Genomic DNA, 6,314 nt, shown 5'->3' on the forward strand with positions numbered 1-6,314 from the left:
AAAAAAAGGAAATTACAGACCAATATCACTGATGAACATAGATGCAAAAATCCTCAACAGAATACTAGCCAACAAAATCCAACAATACATTAAAAGGGTCATATACCATGATCAAGTGGGATTTACCCCAGGGATGCAAGGATTCTTCAATATATGCAAATCAATCCATGTGATACACCATATTAATAAATTGAAGAATAAAAACCATATGATATTCTCAGTAGATTCAGGAAAAGCTTTTGAGAAAATTCAACACCCATTTATGATAAAAACTCTCCAGAAAGTTGGCATTGAGGGAACCCATCTCAACGTAATAAAGGCCATGTATGACAAAGCCACAGCAAACATCATTCTCAATGTTCAAAAATGGAAAGCATTTCCTCTAAGATCAGGAAGAAGACAAGGATGTCCACCCTTGCCCCTATTACTCAACATAGTTTTGGAAGTCCTAGCCATGGCGATAAGAGAAGAGAAACAAATAAAAGGAATACAAATTGGAAAAGAAGAAGTAAAACTGTCACTGTTTGCAGATGACATGATACTATGCATAGAGAATCCTAAAGATGCCACCAGAAAACGATTAGAGCTAATCAGTGAATCCAGTAAAATTACAGGATACAAAATTATTGCACAGAAATCATTTGCATTCCTATACACTAACAATGAAAGATCAGAAAGAGAAATTAAGGAAACAATTCTATTCACCATTGCAACAAAAAGAATAAGATGTCTAGGAATAAATCTACCTAAGGAGGTAAAAAGACCTGTACTCAGAAAACTATAAGACACTGATGAAAAAAATCAAAGACAACACAAACAGATGGAGAGATATACCATGTTCTTGGATTGGAAGAATCAATATTGTGGAAATGACTACACTACCCAAGGAAATCTACAGATTCAATGCAATCCCAGTCAAACTACCAATGGCATTTTTCACAGAATTAGAACAAAAAAAATTTACAATTTGTATGGAAACACAAAAGACCCCAAATAATGAAAGAAATCTTGAGAAAGAAAAATGTAGCTGGAGGAATCAGGCTCCCCAAATTCAGACTATACTACAAGGCTACAGTAATTAAGACAGTATGGTACTAGAACAAAAACAGAAATATAGATCAATGGAACAGGATAGAAAGCCCAGAGATAAACCCATGCACCTATGGTCACCTAATGTATGACAAAGAAGACAAGAATATACAATGGAGAACAGACAGTCTCTTCAATAACTGGTGCTGGGAAAACTCTACAGCTACATGTAAAAGAATGAAATTAGAACACTCTCTAACACCATACACAAAAATAAACTCAAAATGGGTTAAAGACCTAAATGGAAGGCCAGACACTATAAAACTCTTAGAGGAAAGCATAGACAGAACACTCTTTTACATAAATCACAGCAAGATCTTTTATGACCCACATCCTAAAGTAATGAAAATAAAAACAAAAATAAATGGGACCTAATTAGACTTAAAAGCTTTTGCACAGCAAAGGGAACCATAAACAAGATGAAAAGACAACCCTCAGAATGGGAGAAAATATTTGCAAATGAAGCAACTGACAAAGGATTAATCTCCAAAATATACAAACAACTCATGCAGCTCAATATTTTAAAAAAAAACAATAACAACCAAATCAAAAATGGGGGAAGATCTAAATAAACCTTTCTGCAAAGAAGACATACAGATGGCCAAAAAGCACATGAAAAGATGCTCAACATCAGTAATGATTAGAGAAATGCAAATCAAAACTACAGTGAGGTATCAGCTCACACTAGTTAGAATGGGCATCATCAGAAAATCTACAAACAACAAATGCTGGAGGTGTGGAGAAAAGGGAACCCTCTTGCACTGTTGGTGGGAATGTAAATTGATACAGCCACTATGGAGAACAGTATGGAGGTTTCTTAAAAAACTAAAAATAGAACTACCATATGACTCAGCAATCCCACTACAGGGCATATATCCAGAGAAAACCATAATTCCAAAAGATACATGTACCCCATGTTCATTGCAGCATTATTTACAATAGCCAGGACATGGAAGCAGCTTAAATGTCCCTCAACAGAGGAATGGATAAAGAAGATGTGGTATATATATACAGTGGAATATTACTCCACCACAAAAAGGAATGAAATTGGGTCATTTGTAGAGACATGAATTGACCTAGAGACTGTCATACAGAGTGAAGTAAGTCAGAAAGAGAAAAAAAAACATTGTATATTAATGCATATATGTGGAATCTAGAAAAATGTTATACATGATCCTATTTGCAAAGCAGAAATAGAGACACAGACGTAGAGAACAAACATATGGACACCAAGGGGGGGAAAGAGGGGGTGGGTCGAATTGGGAGATTGGGATTGACATGTATACATTATTGATACTATGTATTAAACAAATAACTAATGAGAACCTACTGTATAGCTCAGGGAACCCTACTCAGTGCTCTGTGGTGAACTAAATGGGAAGAAAATCCAAAAAAAAGAGGGGATATATATATATATACATATATATATATATATATATATATGTAAAGCTGATTCACTTTACTGTACAGTAGAAACTAACATTGTAAAGCAACTGTACTCCAATAAAAAATAATTGTAAAAAATGTTGAAGACGAAAGGTACTCTGGTGTGAGATCATCCAGATACATCACAGCAGAGCACTGGCTTGGCCAGGAAGGCCCAGCTTCCCTCCAGCTGGCGGTCTCTTAAGGGTTCCTGATCTTTGCTGAGCTTCAGTTTCCTCATCTGTGGACTGGGGTTGACCATCCTTGCCACCCCCCTTAAATGGTAGTTTTAGAGGTCAAGGCAGTGCTGATGAGTATCCACATTTCCCTTTTAAAGGGTCCACGAGGAATGTAATTTGGTGTAGCCACTATAGAAAACAATATGCAGTTTCCTCAAAAAACTAAAAATAGAGTTACCATATGATTCAGCAATCTCACTCCTGAACATATATCTGTACAAAACTACAATTCAAAATGATACATGCAACCCTAAGTTCAGAGCAGCACTATTCACAATAGACAAGACATGGAGACAATGTAAAAGTCCATAAAGAGATAAACAGATAAAGAAGATGTGGTATATATATACAATGGGATATTACACACCATAAAAAAAGAATGAAATAATGTCATTTGTAGCAACATGGATGAACCTAGAGATTATCAGACTAAGTGAAGTAAGTCAGAAAGAGAAAGACAAACACCATAGCATATTGCTTATATGTGGAATCTAAAATACGACACAAATGAACTTATCTGTGAGGCAGAAACAGACTCACCAACTTAGAGAACACACTTGTGGTTGTCAGTGGGGAAGAGGAGTAGGTGGGATGGATTGGGAGTTTGGGATTGGAAGATGCAAATTATTTTGTATAAGATGGATAAACAATGGGCTCCTACTGTATAGCATGATAAACTGTGATAAACCATAATGGAGAAGAGTATGAAAAAGAATGTATGTGTATGCATGGCTGAGTTGATTTGCTCTGCAGCAGAGATTAACACAGCATTGTAAATCAACTATAATTCAATAAAATATTTTTTAAAAACCCATAAAACTACAATGAGGTATCACACTGGTCAGAATTGCTATCATCAAAAAAGCTATAAACAATAAATGCTGGAGAAGGTATGCAGAAAAGGGAACCCTCTTGCACTGTTGGTGGGAATGTAAATTGATACCGCCACTATGGAGGTTCCTTAAAAATCTAAAAATCAAATTACCATATGATCCAGTAATCCCACTACTGGGCATAAACCATGAGCAAACCATAATTCAAAAAGACACATGTACCCCGATGTTCACTGCAACACTGTTCACAATAGCCAGGACGTGGAAGCAAACTAAGTGTCCATCAGCAGACGAATGGATAAAGAAGATGTGGTACATACATACAGTGGAATATTAGCCATGAAAAGGAACAAAATTGGTCATTTTTAGTGATGTGGGTGGACGTAGAGTCTGTCATAAAGACTGTCATAAAGACTCAAGTATGTTAGAAAGGGAAAAACAAATATCATATATTAACACATACGTGTGGAATCTAGAAAAATGGTACAGATGAACCTATTTGCAGGGCAGGAATAGAGATGCAGATGTAGAGAACGGAAGAGTAGACATGGTAAGGGGGAAGGGGAGAGTGGGAGGAAATGGGAGATTAGGATTGACATATACACACTACCATGTGTAAAATAGATAGCTAGTGGGAACCTGCCATATAGCACAGGGAGCTCAGCTCGGTGCTCTGTGATGACCTAGATAGGTGGGATGAGGGGTTGTGTTGGAGGGAGGTCCAAGAGGGAGGAGGTATATGTATACATATAGCTGATTCACTTCGTTGTACAGCAGAAACTAATACAACATTGTAAAGCAATTATACTCCAATAAAAATTTTAAAATAAGATTTAAAAAATGGATGACACACAGCTAGTCTATCAAAATAAGGCTGTAGATTCAAAGTACATTGTGTTTCAAATATTTGTTTTGAAAATGGACATTTTGGAAAGCTGGAAACTAATTCCTATATATCTAAAAATCTACTGTTGCTGATAAGTAAAATCCTAAGTACCCTAGGCTAAGAAGTGTTTGCTGAGAAAACATTTAGTTTCATGTCATCACATTGGACTTACGCAAGGAATCAGTGTAGGTGGACTGGCTGAGGGCAGAGCTGCAAGTCAAAGGAAACCATATGTTTGTGCTCCTCTTATCACTGCATGAAAAACACGACTTATCACAAACGCTACAGGCTTTGTAGAGAAATGTTATTGGAAAAGGAAACAGAAGGAGAAAAAATAGCCCATGTATCATGGGACAGAAAGAATTATGTCATTGTTATTTTAAAGTTAAATGTATTAATATCCTATATCTTTTTGAATTTATATTCCTCTAAATTTCTTACATGTGTGCATCTTAAGAAAAACTAAACTATAGCCTACAATATTCAAATATGAAATCAAGAGTTAAAATAAATTGCTGTATCAGAGGGCAGAAACAAAATCTTGTTATATTTTCTCACAGGTATTACTTATTAGTTCAACAATTAGTTACTACTAACTTCCACTATTAAGTAGTCCTATTTTTTATTTTGTTTAAAAAATGTCAGTTAGGTAATATAAAAGTAAATGAAGCAAATAATTACAATTCCAAAATAATAAATAATATATGATTTTAATATACATATAAACCCTGATTTTATATATTATATTAAAGTAAAATACTGCTTGTGTATAATTATTTATTACATATTATGTTATTATAATTTATTTTGTCTAGTATGACAATTCCCAGGTTGACTCTCTAAAAGACTGGTCACCTAAGATATAGACAAACTGATTCGAAAATTCATATTGAGAGTGCCTGGGTAGCTCAATTGGTAGAGTATCAGAGTTTTAATCTGAACGCCCAGGGTTCAAGTCCCTGTCCAGGTGCCAAAAGAAAAAATAATAATAATAAAATTTATATTGATAAGTAAAGGAACTAGAATAGCTAAAGCAATTTTGTGAAAGGTGAATAAAATTGGAGGAATTGCTCTACCCAGTTTCAAGACTTAGTGTACAACTCTGCCATCAGTGTGGTATTTGGCAGAGAGATAGACACATGGATCACTGGAGCAGAATAAAGAACTCAGAAATAGACTCACCACCAGTATAGCCAACTGATTTCTCACAAGGTGCAAAAGCAAGTCAGTGGAAGAAGGATTCGTTGCCTTTTCAACAAATAACGCTGGAGCACTTAGGCACCACGTGAAAAAACAAACAAGAAAACCCCATGAACTTTAACATAAACCTCACACCTTATACAAAGATTAACTCAAAAAATGAATTAAAGATCTAAATGTAAAATGTAAATCTCTAAAACTTTTAGAAGAAAACATAGACAGGAAATCTTCATGACCCTTGTTATAGAGGAGGACACTGAAAGCATGATCCACAAAAGAAAGGACTGATAAACTAGAGCTCATAAAGGTCAAAAACTACTGTTCTTTGAAAGACACTGATAAAATAATGAAAACAAAAAGCCACAGACTGGGGAAAATTATTTGTGAACCACATAACCAAAAAAGGATTCATATCCAGGAAATATAGAGAACTCTCTAAACTCAACATTATGAAAACAAACAATCGGATTAGAAAATCGTCAGGGATAGAAACAGACACTTAACCAAAAGGGATATTTGGATGGCAAATTAGCACATAAGGAGATGGTCAATACCATTAGCCATTAGGGAAATGTAAATTAAAGCCACAATGAGATACCACTGCACACAAATTAGAATGACTGAAGGAAAATATACTGTCAG

At 35.2% G+C, this 6,314-nt stretch overlaps 1 non-coding gene across 1 annotated transcript; it reads left to right on the top strand.

Annotated features, from left to right (window-relative positions):
* Positions 1-5,369: 5,369 nt before the first annotated feature.
* On the top strand, positions 5,370-5,442 carry TRNAK-UUU (transfer RNA lysine (anticodon UUU)). The gene has a single exon. It is a non-coding gene; the product is annotated as a tRNA-Lys (tRNA).
* Positions 5,443-6,314: the final 872 nt, after the last annotated feature.

Source organism: Lipotes vexillifer, unplaced genomic scaffold (assembly GCF_000442215.2).
Source record: "Lipotes vexillifer unplaced genomic scaffold, Lipotes_vexillifer_v1.1 scaffold360, whole genome shotgun sequence".
NCBI lineage: Eukaryota > Metazoa > Chordata > Mammalia > Artiodactyla > Lipotidae > Lipotes > Lipotes vexillifer.